This window comes from Pectinophora gossypiella, unplaced genomic scaffold, assembly GCF_024362695.1.
Source record: "Pectinophora gossypiella unplaced genomic scaffold, ilPecGoss1.1 Pgos_140, whole genome shotgun sequence".
Lineage (NCBI taxonomy): Eukaryota > Metazoa > Arthropoda > Insecta > Lepidoptera > Gelechiidae > Pectinophora > Pectinophora gossypiella.
The window spans coordinates 1-21,515 of record NW_026063229.1 but is presented as its reverse complement, the minus strand read 5'-3'; the positions used below and the strand labels follow the sequence as shown (position 1 = coordinate 21,515).

The following is a 21,515-nucleotide window of genomic DNA, read 5'->3' as shown; positions in this document are numbered from 1 at the left end:
GATATACATAGGTGGTCCTGACAAAGCAATATTCTGATAACGTGTCTCATCGAGGTTTTTCTTGCAGCTTCTTGTCCCCGGCTATACAGGTTGTGAGAAGCTGCAGTAGTTTTAGGCGGATGAGACGTTCGTTATGTAAAAATTGACGATTCAAAGTGTAACTATTGTAACAGAACGCACCACAATAATCGTCGCGGATGGAGTCATTTAGTTTATTTTCAATAAACTTTAATGTACATCAATGATGTCTTCAAATATTTGACTAAAAGTTAGTACTTAATAGTAACTAAAATGTTTGGCTATGGGGTGAAATATTTTTTCGAAATTTATTTATTATTTTCGTCTTTTTGAATTTATATTTTTATCATTATAATATTCTTTTATTTTTAGACTTTAGACAGGGAAAAACCATAATTGGAACTTTGAGAAACATGTAGGCTTTGTTTCACCTTTAGGCTTAATAATTTCATAGAGCTACAAACAAATGGAATTCAGTGGTCTCTGCTTGCCCTGGTGGGAGGTGGGCGTGAGTTTATGTATGTATGTATCTACAAACCAATATGGAAGTGATAATGATATTCTAGTGATTATACCATTATGTATGTCTGTGCCCAGCAGTGGGACGTATATAGGCTGTTTATGTTTATGTATACCATTATGAAACTACTTATTTCTTAATTTGAATCTAATGTTTTCTATAAGCCAACTATTTTTATTAACTTATAAATTCAACGCCATCTGTTAGGAAATAGATTTGGATAAGTGCATCTACTCGTACATAGATGGAGTGGGAAAAGGACTGACATTTGTGAAAAGCAGGACTTCATTTCTAGGCAGCTTGATAGCTAGAAGTCATTGTAGTACCATAGCTTGCCAATAGATGGAGCTGTACGATATCAATAAAAATAATCAACCAGGGTATTATTAATGAAACATACTATTTTTCTCCAAAACTGCTTTATTTACTATTGATGTTCATAATTAACAATGTACCTTTGATGTGAGAAATAGTAGTGTGCTCGTAGGCTTAAATCTTTCATCTTACTAAATCTGTCCGTCATTCACATTTGTTTTCCCATAATTTTCTTTAATATTCTGCAACAGATTCCAGGTTTGGAGTAGATATCTGTCCCTCCTGGATCTTTGGACGATTCTGAAAGTAATTCAAACTGAAATTAGGGGTAAATTCTATGTGTGAGCATAACCACTGTCTAGTACCTACTAAGACAATGACTTGCATTTGCTTATTGTTTCTACAGGTATTATTTGTGATTCACAGGACTCTAATAAACTAATAAAAACATGTAAGTACAATAGGAGTAGGATTCATTCTTATTCTCAAAACAATATGAAGGGAGATCAAATCTCATCATGAAAGCCAGTTTTAACCGAAACCGTTTTGCTAATAACTTTATATTTTATTTATCAGTCCAGAAACTATTGGTTGATTTCATGTCTGGTAGGTATGTAATTTACTAATTATTATATTACTCATCAATAAAACAAGGTTGTTAGTGACTGAGCATGTGTAGGAATCTAAGGAATATTTGAAAAATTTCATCTGTTAATATCTCAATAAATCCTAAACAGATTCAAATAATTCTTGTAGTCTTGATAAGAACTATCTCCCCACACATGGAGTTAAGTAATAAAATTTTGCTTGATTGCTGTTTGATAGTTGAAATTATCATAAGAAAAATTGGAACAAATGGTTGAAACAGTGACTTTTTGCACTACGAATTTCTCTATAAAATACTTAACGAATACAAAAGGTATTTATTAATTTCTTACCTGGCGAGTGAATATTTTATAGGATACATTATAAACATCGTCAAGAAGTCTTCAATCTTACTAATTATTGTAGCTAAAACCCGTACGTTGCATCTTATTTTGTCTTCCTTCCATTATGTTTCCCACTATTCTGTAGTCGTATTAAACACGATCTGAAAGGTTTCATAATTATATTTAACACAAAAAGTACACTAATTGTCCAAACAATACAAACCACACTACTTGATTCAAGTGTTTTGTTTAACTGTGAGAATGAATGAAGGATATGTTCAGTTTACGTCACAGGAATACATAGATTATAAAAAGGTATACGAAATTTTAGAGTTTGTTAATTAGGATTCGAGATAGGGATGTTATTTTGAAAGAATATGTACGAATTTATGGAATAAAATTATTTAAAATACAAAAATAGACATTAGGATAGTTTGAATTTTCGCGGGAGTAGCAAGCACCAAAAGGGTGTCGATGTAAAAATATATGAATGAAGAGTTTTGAGCTGGTATATTTTACAAAATTGAAAATAATAGCTATATTACGTAGTATTTCTTGTTGAAATTGATTTATAAAGCATACGAAGTTCGTACCTATCGTTTAAAATATTATTCTAATTTTTTAGAACTGTAATTCGCGAAAATTGAAAAAATCATGGAAAAAAAAGTAAAACTAAAATAATGCCAAGTGTGAATCGCATTATTTTGAGGGGTTCCGTGCCTACAATTGAAAGAACATTTAGTGAACAAAAACATGAACGTGAATTGATCGTGAATTTTATATTGCTAGTATGTTGTCGTTGTTAATGACAAGCCAAAACATGCATTGGAGGATCGGGTTTGTAGAGTGGGGGATCTTTTTAAATGTTTGATTTATTGTGTTTCTTTGAATTTGTAGTTGTGATGGCAATGGAGATGCATTGTTTTTGAAAGTTTCAGCTACCTGATTGTCACGGTTTAAGAGATATAGAGGAATTTAGGTATTATTCATGGTTTTTGTCTCCAAAAACGGAACCGTTTTTGGATTGTTGACAAGGTGTTGTATTGTACGCGTTTTAGACCCTAAAATAGAACAATCCAGAAGTCACGCCACTTTTCGCGTACACAGAGAAACAGCCAATAAGGTTGAGGAGCTTGGTTTGTGTAGATTATGTAAATTACAGATGTGTGCGAGAAACGTCAGGCAAATGGTCGAGCGAGTGTTTGGCTTTTTAGAAATTCTACAAAATTGGATATATTTTTTATCTAAAATTCTGCAGTTCTGATTTGATAAATTAAATAGAATTTGATTAAATAAATAACATCATTAGTATTATAGTCTACTTAAGAATAAAAATAAAATTAAATGAATATTTTTATGTCAATAGGAAGTATGAGATTTTCAATAAATACCTCGATTGTCAATGTCGGGTAAATGTCATTTGGATGTTTTTGATGCGCTAGTGGTAGCAATATCGCGATTGCCTGAGAGATGAGGCGGAGCATAACGGGTATAAAAGGGGTTTTGCACGATTTTTTGAGGGACTTCGTTGGAACTTCGCTCGGAGCAAGAACAGCAGGAGGTGCTGCCGGTTTAGAAATTTCAAGTCGGACTAGAGTTTCTGTAAGTCGGTAGGGATGCGTTCTGCTGGATTACCAGCTGTCGCGACTTTTGAGAGCTCCGTAGCTCAGGATTACAGTGCGCGATTGTTATTTTGTCAAAATATGTAAATTTGCTCTTTAATCAGCTATTCGAACCTTCCGTGGTGTAGCTGGTCGTCTACCGCGCTAGAATAGGGATTAGAATTAGTTTCCGTGCGTAGATTACGTGAAATATTTAGGGTTTTGTCCGACAAAAGTCCGCGGAGTGCGCTGTAGGGACCTTGTTAGGTTTAAAATAGGAAGTGTGGTGTACTAATTACCTTTTCTTACAGGCATCGTTGGAAACAGGTCTGAGATCATCAGATCTCAGACGACAGGTACAATTTTACGCTAAAGATAGGGCCCGATAGGAGTAGGATGTGTCAAAAGTGTGTAGGGAAGCTTGCGAACATAGGGACCATGTGCTGCTTGTGATTGTTTACCTTTGTTTGTGTTTTGTTATTATTTATGTTATTATATGTAGTTTATGTATGTTTATCTATTTAACTTTTGACTGACACTTACTGACGCGTAGGGAATGACTGCTTGCGATATATTCTGACTGGATTTTATTTTTCTTATTGGTTATGTTTGGGCTGTGTGTCAATGTTTACAATGAAAATTGTACATATTGCCGCATAGACTGAACAAAAATGTTCTTCTTGTAGTTCTGTGTGTTGCGATTCACATTTCGAGGTAATATAATTATTGCCTGGAGATGGGGAGATCAGTATGCAGAATGAGGTATCCTTGTTTTAGAGGTAACCTCATGGATTTAGATTTTTACCTTATATTGTGAACCTAGACTGTTGGTCCAGGTTGGATTGTAATCTTGCTGTGTTTTATTGTAGTTAGAATTCCCCTGAGGATTCTATTCGAAAACCAATCTGAAGTTACACAGGGTGAACCTTTATGGTTTACGGCCTGCTACCTCACTGTGTCAATGTAGAATAATTGTAGGAACAGTTGTTGTTACCACTGTAACATGGTTCTGGATTGTTCTATAGTGGTGCTTTGGGAGATACAGCTATCTACAGGAGTGGGGCGGTGAGATATTATTATCCATGACCTTCTTTCTGATATTGGGACAGGATGACCATCCGCCAATATGAGATGAAGCTAGATAATCAGTATCGAGCCAGCGCTGCGACTTGGATAGTCAGGTTGGATTGCCTCCTCCTGATGAGCGGTTGTGCGTGGCGATGCTTTCGAGTATGAAGACTCTAGCCGATGCCATATAATCAGTAGTAGTATTGTATGGTATGGGTCAACTTTGTCCTCTTGTGTTATATAATGTAAATTTATTATGACCCACTCTGGACCTATCAGCTCATTGTGGCTTATCAAGCCATGTAAATAATACAATTAATTACTAATTTGAATTGAATTATAAAAGTCTGGATACTATGAGATGAAGATAATGGTATTGATAATGGCTTTTGAATAAACTTATATACTTTGAATCTGTGTTGTTATTTCACCTATGTGACTTAACATGACTTCTATATACTTACTGTATTGTCCGGGCCTGCCTGGCTTGATTACACTGATATACAAACCAATTCAACACAATTTATTTGTGTTATTTTACTATTCATCTACCTAATAATACCTTAATGTCACTGCTGCTAGTTTGTGACATACCTAACTTTACAACCTATACCTTGTCCAGGGGTTTACCTGGCCTGATTTCACTATGCAACTTGTTTGCTTACTAACATGCAATTTTATTGCAATAATGCATTTATGCATAACAATTACATCCAGTTTGACTGCATATATTCTTGTGATTCATGGTTGGTGTCATATTCATGACCATCCATCTCACACTCATACTTATTCCTATGGCTGGTGTTATTGCAATGCCGCTGAAGCCATAGTAGGGACGTTAGGGACATTTTTGCTTAGTATACTCGGGGTCAATCCAGTTCGGTAGTCTCTGCTTCTGTTGATCCTCTTGCACTGTGGTGTATTGGGGGGAGGACAGTGATGAGTAGCTGCGTATTGCCTTCGGTTGCTAAGTCGCTCATTCGTTTTGTTAGGGACCTTTTGCTTAGTATATTTGGGGTCAATCCAGTTCGGTAGTCACTGCTTCTGTTGATCCTCTTGCACTGTGGTGTATTGGGGGGAGGACAGTGATGAGTAGCTGTACATTGGCTTCCGGTTGCTAAGTCGCTCACATACTTACCTTTTTGCGCCATGGCTATGGTGCTAACTATGCATCACAATGAGTTGTGTTGTTAGATTGGATGTAAATCTGTCTGACTTAAATAATTTTATTACATATGTGAAATTGGTGTTGGGAAACTCTTCCCTTTACCTACCAACTATTTACCTAATGCTCCTGATATGTCACATTTATGTGCTTATCATTTCATAAAAAAAAACCTATTTCTTCTTTCGGAGAGGGGCCTAAATCAGGGTAGGGCCTCATTCGCCGGTGAGCGTGGTCGGGGCTCGAAACGGCACCCTATACTATTACATTGTTGGTATGGTATTCTAATCCTTTTCCTGTGTTCCTAGATCTTTTACAATAATAAAACCAAATTCCTAAACATATTTTAAATAACTAACTTATTTCTTACCTTCTTGTAAGTCTCTCTTGTTTAATTTGATTAATTATAAGCTTTAATCAGTGTCATTAAGTTTAGGTTTGCTTGGCGTTGACTTGACTGTTTTTTAAACTATAAATATTTATAATAACTTCCATTCCATTGCCCTATTACTTAGATACTTACTTGACTTTCTCATTTACAATAGTGACTTAATTATAACCTATTTGTATTGTTATTAAGTATATATGTAGTATATTAAGTTAGTATTATTCTTTATTTACATGCCCTCAATAACATGCATTCATATCTGACTCAGCTACCTTCATATAAAAGAATTTGAGTTACTACAAAACACAACATAAGGTCCTACCTTTATACTAGACGATCACAACAATAATAATGGCCATTTTAATCACTTAGTTTGACTATAACCCAGGGTCGAATCCTGGTCAGTTTAGTCGTGAGTGGAGTGTGTGGGGTTTATTTATATTTATTATGTATTATGTAAGGGGGGGTCGTTACAATTTGGTGCCGTGACCAGGATATGAGGTCCCAAATGCTGGGAAAAGATTGGATGTCTTGGGGGCGTGAAATTTGATATGTATGTGTATATAACTAGGGGTTTATAAAGATGTGAAATGTTTATGTATGTGTAATCTAAGGGAGACATAAAGATGTGTATGTATGGTTAAAATAAAGTGGGGGCGTGAAAATTTATATGTATGTATGTAAAACTAGGGCTTATAAATGTGTGAAGTGTTTATGTATGTATTAATGTAACCTAGGAAAGGCGTAAAGTTATGTATGTATCTTTATAGTGATGAGGGGGCGTAAAGTTATGTATGTACCTCAAGAATTATATGGGGTGTAAAGCTATGTATGTACATCAAGAATGATGAGGACTCGTAAAGTTATGTATGTACATCAGTAATGATGTGGAGGTGTAAAGCTATGTATGTACATCAATAATGATGTGGAGGCGTAAAGTTATGTATGTACCTCAAGAATTATATGGGGGCGTAAAGCTATGTATGTACTTAGAGAATTATGTGGGGGCGTGAAGCTATGTATGTATCTTAAATGTCCAGCAGGGGGCGTTCTATTTTTGTGAATAGTAAGGGTCTGAGACTAACCTACCAACCCTGATATCATAAAGGGGTGAAGTTTGTGTTAAAACGGTTCAATCTTATGTTTTAATTATCAATTATTATAAATAAGAGACTGATTATCATCAATATTCTAATGTTATTTCATATTATAATAAGTACAGTTGTCATATTCTGCTTGTTTTTGTTTATTATTATTTCACTTTAATTTCACTGTGTATGTCCATGTTATTTTTGTTTTATCTCACTGTGCATGTTTATATTGTTCTATGTGTCACTTTCAGTATCCTCTTACTGTGGCCAAGACACCTTTAGCCTAACCACGGTCACATGAGTCTGTGTGATTGGCAGTAAGAAAATCCTTCCTACACCTTCTCCTTCCACTATCCGCCTGTTGCCTTAGGTCTCATGGTGCAGGTATCCCGCCCTATGTATCTATTTATATAATTTCTGTGTAGGTATGGCTAGGGCTAGGGCTGTAGGACGATAGGCAGTTTGACTTGCTAGCATTGTAGGGTTTCATTCTTGCATAGTTAGGCAGGGCTATATTATCATTCCGAAGCTGTAGGTTATGTAGAAACATGCGCGTAACTGAAAACAAAATAAAATAGCATTGTAAGCATGTTTTGAACAAGATGCAAGTGAAGGTTTTCCAACGTACAGGCGTATTATTTTAAGTAACCAAACTTTTATAATTACCTTGTGTCATCTTTTATATGTTTTTACTAGGTAGAATCTTCTTATTTACGATGATTTCTTTAATAATCACGACGAAATAATCGTATTACAACAGATGGTTCTCTCCAGTTGTCAATTTGACATTAAATTTGTTTGTTTTTGGTTCATCTAAGTACGTAGACAAGGATCATCTTACATACAGCCTTGTTTTAAGTTCATAGTTTGACAAAGGCAAACATTTTTTTATTAAATAAGCGTGTTTATTTAGTATTTTCATAGATACAATTTATCTATGGCTATAGTATGTAATTTGTGATGTTTTGATGTAGGTTTATCTTACTTTTATAATAAAATAATTAACAAAATCGATCGATCTAAACTAAAATCGATATTAATCGGTTCGTGTATAGAAGCTTTATTTTGACTGCCATCTGGTGACGAGTAAGAGTATTAGTTTGACATTTTATTAGATAGACTTCGCATAGAGTCTCATATCGACGGACAAATTATTAGTTCCGTTGTTCACCGTTAGAGTGCGTTGATATGCATTATTTAATTGTTTTGTTTTTTTAGCGTATTTTTTATATATTAGGGATTAAAAATTAGATATGGATTTTAATTTTTTTTTTTTTTATTTGCTTGTTTTTGTATGTTTAGTTTATTAGTGTAAAAGTGTTGTTGATCGCGGTTGTGATACGCGGGTAATTTAAATAGGGTTACTATTGACCACGGTAGGTAATTTAGCTAGGGTTAGTGTTGTTCTAGGTTATTTAATCAGGTCAATAATCGGAAGGGTCAATAACCGGAAGGGTCAATAATCAAAAAGGGTCACTGGTAGAGAGGGTATTGATACGGAGTCATTGATACCGAGTCAAGGACATGGGGTCATTGATCGGGGTCATTGATTGGTTTATTGGTCAAGGTCATTCATACCGGGTCATTGACACGGGGTCATTGATCGGTTTTATTGGTCAAGGTCATTGATACCGGGGGTCATTAGTCGAGGTCTTTGCCGAGGTCAGGGATAAGTGGTCGTTGACCGGATTATAGGTTAGGTTATTGACTTGACCTACTTCCATTAGTTCCAATGTTCTCTCATAGATGGCGCTAGTTGTATTGAAATCATTATCTCTATATTATTATATATTATCTCTATATTTAGATTAGATTTAACTTGATAGGATTTAATAAATTATTTTAATATTTTATTTTATTCGATTATATTTAATTTACTTATATTTTTATATTTTTTTTACTTTTGTTTATTTATTTCTTAAATAACGAATTTAATTTAAAATAATTTAAATAATAGTGGTTAAATGTCTATATTTATTTAAATTTTTAGGTAATTAATTGTATTCAATTACGTTTTAATTATTATATTAAAATTAGTGTATATTATTATTCCCTTTTACATATTTATAATTTTACCACGTTTGTGTTTTTAAGGGAGTAGGCAGAAGTAATTTTATTTTATATTTTAAATTTAGGGAAGTAATTAGGAAACATTTTATGATACTTGTATACTTATATGAGTATACTTATATATTATTATGATCGTAGTATTCATAGAAAAAAAAAAACAAAATACTTACCTATTCTTAAATATTGCTATTATTATATTATTATTTTTACACTTGATTCTGTTTGTCGAATAATTGACAAATAGAAATTAAGTACATTTAAGTTTTCAGATCGACCAGAGATTTAGTTAACTGCAAATAAGAACTGATCTGTGAATTTCTATAACAAAAGCAAAGTGATTTTTTTTTTAATTACAAATTATTAAGTAGCAGAGGTACGTTACAGTGATTTTGTGTAATAGTGAACATTTATCAGTGTTTTTTTTTTTTTTAGTGAATGTGTAATTATGTGTAAATAGTGAATCATTTGTAAATAGTTAATTAATAGTGGAAATCATCCACAGTGATTCATTTTTTTTTTCTTTTTTAATTTACTTTCATACATTTTGATTCCATTAAACTAAATATTAAAAAGTGGTAAATAATAAATTAATAACAATGCCAAAAGAAACTAAGAAGACCAGAGCTGCCCAAGCGCGCAAAAATACCAATGTGGTAGAAGCTGCTACGCCTAGTATTGCCTTATCAAAGCAGAAAGTTAATCCCATCAAGATTTTCTCGCGTATGATGCAACGTGCTATGAGCATAATCAATACTAAGATCGGACAACTTGAACAACAAATAAAAGCTACATCGTCATCGGGATCGTCTACAGAATTATCTGAACCACATTCTCAAGAGGCTGTTGCCAATTACACACCTTCCACACCAATTGCACATTCCAGCGTTGCACCTATTTACTATCCAATGAGCCACGTCCTACCTGAGAAGCCTAAATTTCCTTCTAAAAACAAACATCCAGTGACATTCATCGAAGATTTAATGGCGTATTTGAAAAAGATTCCACCAGGCGCAGGGAATGTTATCGATCTTATCATAGAATGTTTAGAGGGAGAAACAAGGAACTGGGCACGAATATACAAGGATAGATGGGTTCAACTAGAAGATTTCAAGAGGGACTTCCTGGATACTTATTGGGGAGAGGCTGAACAAAATAATTTGAGAAGGCAAATAGTACACAATACCTGGGATAGTACTAAATCAACAATGCTGAGCCATTTCATTACGTTATGCGGTCAAGCCAAGATGTTAACTTATCCAATTCAAGAAAGACAACTGATCAGCGACATCATGCATCATTTTCCGAGTGAAGTACAGTATGCATGGGCCACGAGCCGAAGCACATCAATTCTTGAGGCAACAGAGTTCCTGCGGAAGCTTGATGACATCAACAAACAAACCAATTTAAATCGTCAACCAAGTTACGAGTACAATCAACCAAGTTATGTGCCGCACAGCGAACGTCAACAACATTCTGCAGCACCTCAACAGTATCGTAGTAACAAGAATAATTTCAATCGGAAGAAGCAATACAACAATCAACCTCCTGTTCAACAATCTGCTAATGTTGTAGATGTTGTGGACGTTTCTTCAAATAATGAATCTGCTGTTACTAATGATAATTCACAAAATTTAAACTAGATTTGGTTGATGTAGAACGCCCTGCTGCATCAACTAGGAAAGGGGCACATTTAGCTCCTGTAGCGTTAAATATCATGCTGGGATTCGGATGGGAACCTGGACAAACATTAGGCATTCACGATACAGGGTTACGTAAACCTATAATTTTAAGTGGACAAACCAATACAGCAGGTTTTGGTTCGGGTATTAGTACAGTAAATTTAGATAAACTGAAATTACAGGTTGTAGATGCATTGAAGGATCAATCGGAAATTGATAGAAGTACAGTAACTAACACTGAAACGGTATCTTCTTTATTCGACGAGGAAGACAAGATTACAACGGATAGGCTAGAGATTATTAAATCACAAATCGAAATTGAGATATTTAATCAGAAAGTAGTATGCCTTGTTGACACCGGAAGTGATATTACTTGTATTTCAGAAGCATTTTGGGAATCTTTGCATAGTCAAATCGGTAGTAAATTAACGATGTTGCCTATTAAACCTATACAAATTCGCGGCGCGGTAGGCCAAAAGAGTACGAAGATACAACAAATGGTTTTGTTACCTGTTAGATTCGGAAGTATTGAAATTGAAGTTAGTTTTCTAATAGTTCCACACTTGATACATTCAGTAATACTCGGGTTTGATTGGCTAACTTTAAATCAGACTAGTATCCAATTGAAAAAGCCGTTCATAGGATTGGTCATTAGTATAAACGGACGTGAAACACTAATACCATTTATTGAGTATATATTTCAGGGCCAGGGCATTTGTGAAATAAGTAAGGTTAACAGTGATCAGACCTTTCAAAAATATCTGCAGGAAATCAAGACAGGTGTTCCGTTAGCGGAAATTGAACTAAGTAAACTTAAACAAGTTTTAAGCAATCATGATGAAGTTTTCACTAAGAAGTTAGGTAGAGCGAACTGTTATGAACATGTAATAAAAATGTCTGATCACACCCCTGTTATCAAGCGTTCGTATCCAATTCCTTATTCATACAGGTCGCGAATGGAGGAAAAATTAGCGGAGATGGTAGATATGGGAATAATATCTAGGGGATCTACTCCGTACAGTAGTCCATTGACGTTTACCGTAAAGCCAGATGGTTCGCTAAGAGTACTACTGGATGCTAGGGAAATAAATAAGCATATGATATCTGAATCAGAAGCACCTCCAATGCAGATAGATGTTCTTAATTCCTTTCATGGTGTAAATTATATAAGCATAATAGATTTAAATAACGCGTATTTCCAAATTCCGATTTCTGAAGAAAGTAAAAAGTATACAGGCTTCACTTTTAATGGAAAATCTTATATGTACAACGTTCTTCCACAAGGACTTAAGACCTCAGTAGGAAGTTTCAGTAGGGCCATGGATATGATTCTAGGACCGGAAGTTAGACAGTTCTGTGTTAATTATTTAGATGATCTTGCTATTCTAACGATAGGTACCTTAGATGATCATTTGGAACATATAAACATCATTTTGAATAAATTAAAATCAGCAGGTCTAACTTGTAATATTGAAAAGTGTAAGTTCGTTTGTAAAGAAGTTAAAATGTTAGGTCACATTATTTCAACAAAAGGGATTAAAACAGATCCAGAAAAGGTTGAATCCATAAAGAATTTTCCTGTTCCTAAAAAAATAAAGCATTTAAGAGCATTTTTAGGGCTTTGTAACTATTATAGACGCTTCATTCCAGATTATAATAGTATTATTCAACCTTTGTGCCAGTTGTTGAGGAAAGATCGAGCGTGGACTTGGACGCAAGAAGCCCAGATCGCTTTCAACAAGTTAAAGGATAGTTTTCTTAAAACCATAATGTTGCATCATCCAGATATGTCTAAACCGTTTTATTTGCAGACTGATAGTTCAGGAGTAGGGTTAGCTGGAGTTCTATTCCAGCTAGATGATGATGGAGACATGAGGATACTTGGGTATTGTAGTAGAGCTTTAAAAGGGGCTGAATTAAGATGGACTGTCACTGAACAGGAGTTTTGGGCAATCATATATTGTTTAAGGAAATTCGAAACGTACTTGAGAGGAGCTAAGTTAATTATTAGGACGGATCATAAGGCTCTTACTTTTGTGAGAACTTGGAAATTGTACAATAGCAGGATTATTCGTTGGATACTCTATCTTGAGCAGTTTGATTACATTATCGAGCACGTAAAAGGGAAGGATAATGTCGCTGTTGACGTATTGTCTAGGTTTCCATCCGATACAGTATTGATACAGGAAGATAAGGTATTTTGTCCTGAGATTCATTATATGGAGACCAGCAAAAATAAGGAACTAATGGTTAATTTGAAAAATATTTCTCTATTTCAATCAAAAGATAGCGAAGTAAAATCAATTGTAAATATTGTAAATAGTTCTAATACTCAACATTGTAAGGGTAAACTGGCAAAGATTGCACAGCGTTGTTGTATTAAAAATAATGTAGTATATTTTAATGTTGATTGTAATAAGCAGGTAGTTTATTTACCGACAGAATTAAGGCGTAGTGTCGTCACACAGGTCCATGAGGAAATGGGACATTCGGGGGCGTATAAAACTTTAAAGTATTTGAAGGATCGGTTCTATTGGTTTAGAATGAGTAGAGAAGTTAAGGCTAATTTGAGAAGTTGTCATCTTTGCCAGGTATCCAAGAGCGACAACATTAAATATGTTGGTGAATGTAAATCGATAGTAACAAAACAAATAGGAGATTTGGTAATGGCAGACTTGTATGGTCCGTTACCCAAGGGAAGGTTTGGCGTAGCATACATTTTAGTGATACAGGACTCTTTCAGTAAATTCGTTAAACTTTACGATTTGAAATACGCTTCTTCACGTGCTGTTGTTTCCAAATTAAAACAATTTGCTAGAATCATTAAGCCTAAAGTTGTAATGACTGATAATGGCAGTCAATTTAGTTGTGATGGTTGGAAAAACGCGTTAAGAGATATTGGTGTCAAACCAATTTATACAACTGTTCGTAATCCTAGGCCAAACACTACTGAACGAGTAAATAAAGAGTTAGGGCGATTATTCAGGACTTATTGTCATAGTAATCATAAAGGTTGGGCTACTATCTTGAACAAAATAGAGACTTTGTATAATAATACTTATCATGAGAGTACCGGTTTTACTCCAAACGAAATTTTGTATGGTACTTGTAACAGTATGTCTTTTGATAATTGTTTACCGCATCTAGTTAAAACAAAGGATATCGATGTAGTTAGGGAACAAGTTATAGAGAATTTGAAAAATAATAGTGTTAAACGTCAAGTCAGATTCAACAAGTCACATCGTTTAATTGAATTTCAGATAGGTGATTATGTAAAAATTAGGAAAGTAAATAAGTCTGTTGCTGAAAAGAAGTTGACCAAGAAATTCGAACTTTTGTATGAGGGACCATACATAGTTGCCGCTGTGCCATTTCCAAATGTATATACCTTAATAAATCCTATTACTGGAGAGATCAGAGGTAATTTTAATACTATACATTTGAATAAATACTATAAATAGGATAAGAATAGGTTGTACATATTTTTATATTACTTACTTTCCATTTAATTATTTGTGTTTTTTTTTCTAAAGTATTTTTCAGCGTATTATTAAATGATAAAAATGTAACTTCATTGGTTTTAACATTTTGATAGTTTTATTATTGTGTAGAAATTTTGATTTCAGATTACACTTAGATTACTTTCATTTGAACTTTATAATTACTTACATTTTTTTTTCTTTATATAATTCTGGTTACGCCAGAAATATAGTTTTTTTGAGTTTTATTTCTTTAAACAAATTTTAGGAGGTTTTATTAAACAGAAATTAGAAGGTAATTTTCTTACCTTGATATAAAGGATTTAATAAGGTATGAAACAAATTCAGGTGATTTTATCACGATACTTGGTTTATATAAATTAAAGAGTTACAACTAAAATTTTTTGTACTTGTTACAGTAATCAAACCGTATATTGATGGCTTTGCTATTTGATAGTATTGGTTGCTGTAAATTATGTTTAATAAAAGTTTTGGGGATCCGTTGGGTCAGGGGAGTGACTCAGTTGCATCTATCAGAGCATTTTAGAGTCACTAAATTACCTCTGATGAACTACCTACTTAACTAAATTTTCTTTCTTCAGTGATTTTAACAAGATGATCATTGAGATCTTGAACTTATTCGCTGAGATAGATGTAGCTGGAGGGGAGTTGGGCGGTCATTCCTGGGGGGAAATTAGATAAATTGTCATTGTATATAAGATTTAATAAAGGTTGAATAAGATCTTCTTTCGGTAGTCTTATTATAGTAATATAAAGGTTTGCTTTATTTATTTAAGGCTAGTTTATTGTGGTGTTTCTTTTATTTTTTATAAATTATCACTACGATAAACTACGTAATAATTTAGGGGGCGATTGTAACAGAACGCACCACAATAATCGTCGCGGATGGAGTCATTTAGTTTATTTTCAATAAACTTTAATGTACATCAATGATGTCTTCAAATATTTGACTAAAAGTTAGTACTTAATAGTAACTAAAATGTTTGGCTATGGGGTGAAATATTTTTTCGAAATTTATTTATTATTTTCGTCTTTTTGAATTTATATTTTTATCATTATAATATTCTTTTATTTTTAGACTTTAGACAGGGAAAAACCATAATTGGAACTTTGAGAAACATGTAGGCTTTGTTTCACCTTTAGGCTTAATAATTTCATAGAGCTACAAACAAATGGAATTCAGTGGTCTCTGCTTGCCCTGGTGGGAGGTGGGCGTGAGTTTATGTATGTATGTATCTACAAACCAATATGGAAGTGATAATGATATTCTAGTGATTATACCATTATGTATGTCTGTGCCCAGCAGTGGGACGTATATAGGCTGTTTATGTTTATGTATACCATTATGAAACTACTTATTTCTTAATTTGAATCTAATGTTTTCTATAAGCCAACTATTTTTATTAACTTATAAATTCAACGCCATCTGTTAGGAAATAGATTTGGATAAGTGCATCTACTCGTACATAGATGGAGTGGGAAAAGGACTGACATTTGTGAAAAGCAGGACTTCATTTCTAGGCAGCTTGATAGCTAGAAGTCATTGTAGTACCATAGCTTGCCAATAGATGGAGCTGTACGATATCAATAAAAATAATCAACCAGGGTATTATTAATGAAACATACTATTTTTCTCCAAAACTGCTTTATTTACTATTGATGTTCATAATTAACAATGTACCTTTGATGTGAGAAATAGTAGTGTGCTCGTAGGCTTAAATCTTTCATCTTACTAAATCTGTCCGTCATTCACATTTGTTTTCCCATAATTTTCTTTAATATTCTGCAACAGATTCCAGGTTTGGAGTAGATATCTGTCCCTCCTGGATCTTTGGACGATTCTGAAAGTAATTCAAACTGAAATTAGGGGTAAATTCTATGTGTGAGCATAACCACTGTCTAGTACCTACTAAGACAATGACTTGCATTTGCTTATTGTTTCTACAGGTATTATTTGTGATTCACAGGACTCTAATAAACTAATAAAAACATGTAAGTACAATAGGAGTAGGATTCATTCTTATTCTCAAAACAATATGAAGGGAGATCAAATCTCATCATGAAAGCCAGTTTTAACCGAAACCGTTTTGCTAATAACTTTATATTTTATTTATCAGTCCAGAAACTATTGGTTGATTTCATGTCTGGTAGGTATGTAATTTACTAATTATTATATTACTCATCAATAAAACAAGGTTGTTAGTGACTGAGCATGTGTAGGAATCTAAGGAATATTTGAAAAATTTCATCTGTTAATATCTCAATAAATCCTAAACAGATTCAAATAATTCTTGTAGTCTTGATAAGAACTATCTCCCCACACATGGAGTTAAGTAATAAAATTTTGCTTGATTGCTGTTTGATAGTTGAAATTATCATAAGAAAAATTGGAACAAATGGTTGAAACAGTGACTTTTTGCACTACGAATTTCTCTATAAAATACTTAACGAATACAAAAGGTATTTATTAATTTCTTACCTGGCGAGTGAATATTTTATAGGATACATTATAAACATCGTCAAGAAGTCTTCAATCTTACTAATTATTGTAGCTAAAACCCGTACGTTGCATCTTATTTTGTCTTCCTTCCATTATGTTTCCCACTATTCTGTAGTCGTATTAAACACGATCTGAAAGGTTTCATAATTATATTTAACACAAAAAGTACACTAATTGTCCAAACAATACAAACCACACTACTTGATTCAAGTGTTTTGTTTAACTGTGAGAATGAATGAAGGATATGTTCAGTTTACGTCACAGGAATACATAGATTATAAAAAGGTATACGAAATTTTAGAGTTTGTTAATTAGGATTCGAGATAGGGATGTTATTTTGAAAGAATATGTACGAATTTATGGAATAAAATTATTTAAAATACAAAAATAGACATTAGGATAGTTTGAATTTTCGCGGGAGTAGCAAGCACCAAAAGGGTGTCGATGTAAAAATATATGAATGAAGAGTTTTGAGCTGGTATATTTTACAAAATTGAAAATAATAGCTATATTACGTAGTATTTCTTGTTGAAATTGATTTATAAAGCATACGAAGTTCGTACCTATCGTTTAAAATATTATTCTAATTTTTTAGAACTGTAATTCGCGAAAATTGAAAAAATCATGGAAAAAAAAGTAAAACTAAAATAATGCCAAGTGTGAATCGCATTATTTTGAGGGGTTCCGTGCCTACAATTGAAAGAACATTTAGTGAACAAAAACATGAACGTGAATTGATCGTGAATTTTATATTGCTAGTATGTTGTCGTTGTTAATGACAAGCCAAAACATGCATTGGAGGATCGGGTTTGTAGAGTGGGGGATCTTTTTAAATGTTTGATTTATTGTGTTTCTTTGAATTTGTAGTTGTGATGGCAATGGAGATGCATTGTTTTTGAAAGTTTCAGCTACCTAATTGTCACAGTTTAAGAGATATAGAGGAATTTAGGTATTATTCATGGTTTTTGTCTCCAAAAACGGAACCGTTTTTGGATTGTTGACAAGGTGTTGTATTGTACGCGTTTTAGACCCTAAAATAGAACAATCCAGAAGTCACGCCACTTTTCGCGTACACAGAGAAACAGCCAATAAGGTTGAGGAGCTTGGTTTGTGTAGATTATGTAAATTACAGATGTGTGCGAGAAACGTCAGGCAAATGGTCGAGCGAGTGTTTGGCTTTTTAGAAATTCTACAAAATTGGATATATTTTTTATCTAAAATTCTGCAGTTCTGATTTGATAAATTAAATAGAATTTGATTAAATAAATAACATCATTAGTATTATAGTCTACTTAGGAATAAAAATAAAATTTAATGAATATTTTTATGTCAATAGGAAGTATGAGATTTTCAATAAATACCTCGATTGTCAATGTCGGGTAAATGTCATTTGGATGTTTTTGAGGCGCTAGTGGTAGCAATATCGCGATTGCCTGAGAGATGAGGCGGAGCATAACGGGTATAAAAGGGGTTTTGCACGATTTTTTGAGGGACTTCGTTGGGAACTTCGCTCGGAGCAAGAACAGCAGGAGGTGCTGCCGGTTTAGGAATTTCAAGTCGGACTAGCTATTCTGTAAGTCGGTAGGGATCCGTTCTGCTGGATTACCAGCTGTCGCGACTTTTGAGAGCTCCGTAGCTCAGGATTACAGTGCGCGATTTTTATTTTTGTCAAAATATGTAAATTTGCTCTTTAATCAGCTATTCGAACCTTCCGTGGTGTAGCTGGTCGTCTACCGCGCTAGAATAGGGATTAGAATTAGTTTCCGTGCGTAGATTACGTGAAATATTTAGGGTTTTGTCCGACAAAAGTCCGCGGAGTGCGCTGTAGGGACCCTGTTAGGTTTAAAATAGGAAGTGTGGTGTACTAATTACTTTTCCTTACAGGCATCGTTGGAAACAGGTCTGAGATCATCAGATCTCAGACGACAGGTACAATTTTACGCTAAAGATAGGGCCCGATAGGAGTAGGATGTGTCAAAAGTGTGTAGGGAAGCTTGCGAACATAGGGACCATGTGCTGCTTGTGATTGTTTACCTTTGTTTGTGTTTTGTTATTATTTATGTTATTAAATGTAGTTTATGTATGTTTATCTATTTAACTTTGACTGACACTTACTGACGCGTAGGGAATGACTGCTTGCGATATATTCTGACTGGATTTTATTTTTCTTATTGGTTATGTTTGGGCTGTGTGTCAATGTTTACAATGAAAATTGTACATATTGCCGCATAGACTGAACAAAAATGTTCTTCTTGTAGTTCTGTATGTTGCGATTCACATTTCGAGGTAATATAATTATTGCCTGGAGATGGGGAGAACAGTATACAGAATGAGGTATCCTTGTTTTAGAGGTATCCTCATGGATTTAGATTTTTACCTTATATTGTGAACCTAGACTGTTGGTCCAGGTTGGATTGTAACCTTGCTGTGTTTTATTGTAGTTAGAATTCCCCTGAGGATTCTATTCGAAAACCAATCTGAAGTTACACAGGGTGAACCTTTATGGTTTACGGCCTGCTACCTCACTGTGTCAATGTAGAATAATTGTAGGAACAGTTGTTGTTACCACTGTAACATGGTTCTGGATTGTTCTATAGTGGTGCTTTGGGAGATACAGCTATCTACAGGAGTGGGGCGGTGAGATATTATTATCCATGACCTTCTTTCTGATATTGGGACAGGATGACCATCCGCCAATATGAGATGAAGCTAGATAATCAGTATCGAGCCAGCGCTGCGACTTGGATAGTCAGGTTGGATTGCCTCCTCCTGATGAGCGGTTGTGCGTGGCGATGCTTTCGAGTATGAAGACTCTAGCCGATGCCATATAATCAGTAGTAGTATTGTATGGTATGGGTCAACTTTGTCCTCTTGTGTTATATAATGTAAATTTATTATGACCCACTCTGGACCTATCAGCTTATTGTGACTAATTAAGCTATGTAAATAATACAATTAATTACTAATTTGAATTGAATTATAAAAGTCTGGATACCATGAGATGAAGGTAATGGTATTGATAATGGCTTTTGAATAAACTTATATACTCTGAATCTGTGTTGTTATTTCATCTATGTGACTTAACATGACTTCTATATACTTACTGTATTGTCCGGGCCTGCCTGGCTTGATTACACTGATATACAAACCAATTCAACACAATTTATTTGTGTTATTTTACTATTCTTCTACCTGATAACACCTTAATGTCACTGCTGCTAGTTTGTGACATACCTAACTTTACAACCTATACCTTGTCCAGGGGTTTACCTGGCCTGATTTCACTATGCAACTTGTTTGCTTACTAACATGCAATTTTATTGCAATAATGCATTTATGCATAACAATTACATCCAGTTTGACTGCATATATTCTTGTGATTCATGGTTGGTGTCATATTCATGACCATCCATCTCACAATCATACTTATGCCTATGGCTGGTGTTATTGCAATGCCGCTGAAGCCATAGTAGGGACGTTAGGGACATTTTTGCTTAGTATACTCGGGGTCAATCCAGTTCGGTAGTCTCTGCTTCTGTTGATCCTCTTGCACTGTGGTGTATTGGGGGGAGGACAGTGATGAGTAGCTGCGTATTGCCTTCGGTTGCTAAGTCGCTCATTCGTTTTGTTAGGGACCTTTTGCTTAGTATATTTGGGGTCAATCCAGTTCGGTAGTCACTGCTTCTGTTGATCCTCTTGCACTGTGGTGTATTGGGGGGAGGACAGTGATGAGTAGCTGCATATTGGCTTCCGGTTGCTAAGTCGCTCACATACTTACCTTTTTGCGCCATGGCTATGGTGCTAACTATGCATCACAATGAGTTGTGTTGTTAGATTGGATGTAAATCTGTCTAACTTAAATAATGTTATTACATATGTGAAATTGGTGTTGGGAAACTCTTCCCTTTACCTACCAACTATTTACCTAATGCTCCTGATATGTCACATTTATGTGCTTATCATTTCATAAAAAAAAAAAACTATTTCTTCTTTCGGAGAGGGGCCTAAATCAGGGTAGGGCCTCATTCGCCGGTGAGCGTGGTCGGGGCTCGAAACGGCACCCTATACTATTACATTGTTGGTATGGTATTCTAATCCTTTTCCTGTGTTCCTAGATCTTTTACAATAATAAAACCAAATTCCTAAACATATTTTAAATAACTAACTTATTTCTTACCTTCTTGTAAGTCTCTCTTGTTTAATTTGATTAATTATAAGCTTTAATCAGTGTCATTAAGTTTAGGTTTGCTTGGCGTTGACTTGACTGTTTTTTAAACTATAAATATTTATAATAACTTCCATTCCATTGCCCTATTACTTAGATACTTACTTGACTTTCTCATTTACAATAGTGACTTAATTATAACCTATTTGTATTGTTATTAAGTATATATGTAGTATATTAAGTTAGTATTATTCTTTATTTACATGCCCTCAATAACATGCATTCATATCTGACTCAGCTACCTTCATATAAAAGAATTTGAGTTACTACAAAACACAACATAAGGTCCTACCTTTATACTAGACGATCACAACAATAATAATGGCCATTTTAATCACTTAATTTGACTATAACCCAGGGTCGAATCCTGGTCAGTTTAGTCGTGAGTGGAGTGTGTGGGGTTTATTTATATTTATTATGTATTATGTAAGGGGGGGTCGTTACAT

General features: G+C 34.2%; 3 long non-coding RNA genes across 3 annotated transcripts; all 3 read right to left on the bottom strand.

The window, feature by feature from the left end:
* Window positions 1-956: 956 nt before the first annotated feature.
* Window positions 957-2,969, bottom strand: LOC126380853 (uncharacterized). The gene is made up of 2 exons (XR_007568565.1): window positions 1,792-2,969; window positions 957-1,153 (listed from the first exon to the last, which is right to left on the bottom strand). It is a non-coding gene; the product is annotated as an uncharacterized LOC126380853 (long non-coding RNA).
* Window positions 2,970-7,181: 4,212 nt separating this feature from the next.
* Window positions 7,182-8,937, bottom strand: LOC126380852 (uncharacterized). Its single transcript, XR_007568564.1, has 2 exons — window positions 7,762-8,937; window positions 7,182-7,653 (listed from the first exon to the last, which is right to left on the bottom strand). It is a non-coding gene; the product is annotated as an uncharacterized LOC126380852 (long non-coding RNA).
* A 7,051-nt stretch (window positions 8,938-15,988) lies between these two features.
* Window positions 15,989-17,710, bottom strand: LOC126380854 (uncharacterized). The gene is made up of 2 exons (XR_007568566.1): window positions 16,824-17,710; window positions 15,989-16,185 (listed from the first exon to the last, which is right to left on the bottom strand). It is a non-coding gene; the product is annotated as an uncharacterized LOC126380854 (long non-coding RNA).
* Window positions 17,711-21,515: the final 3,805 nt, after the last annotated feature.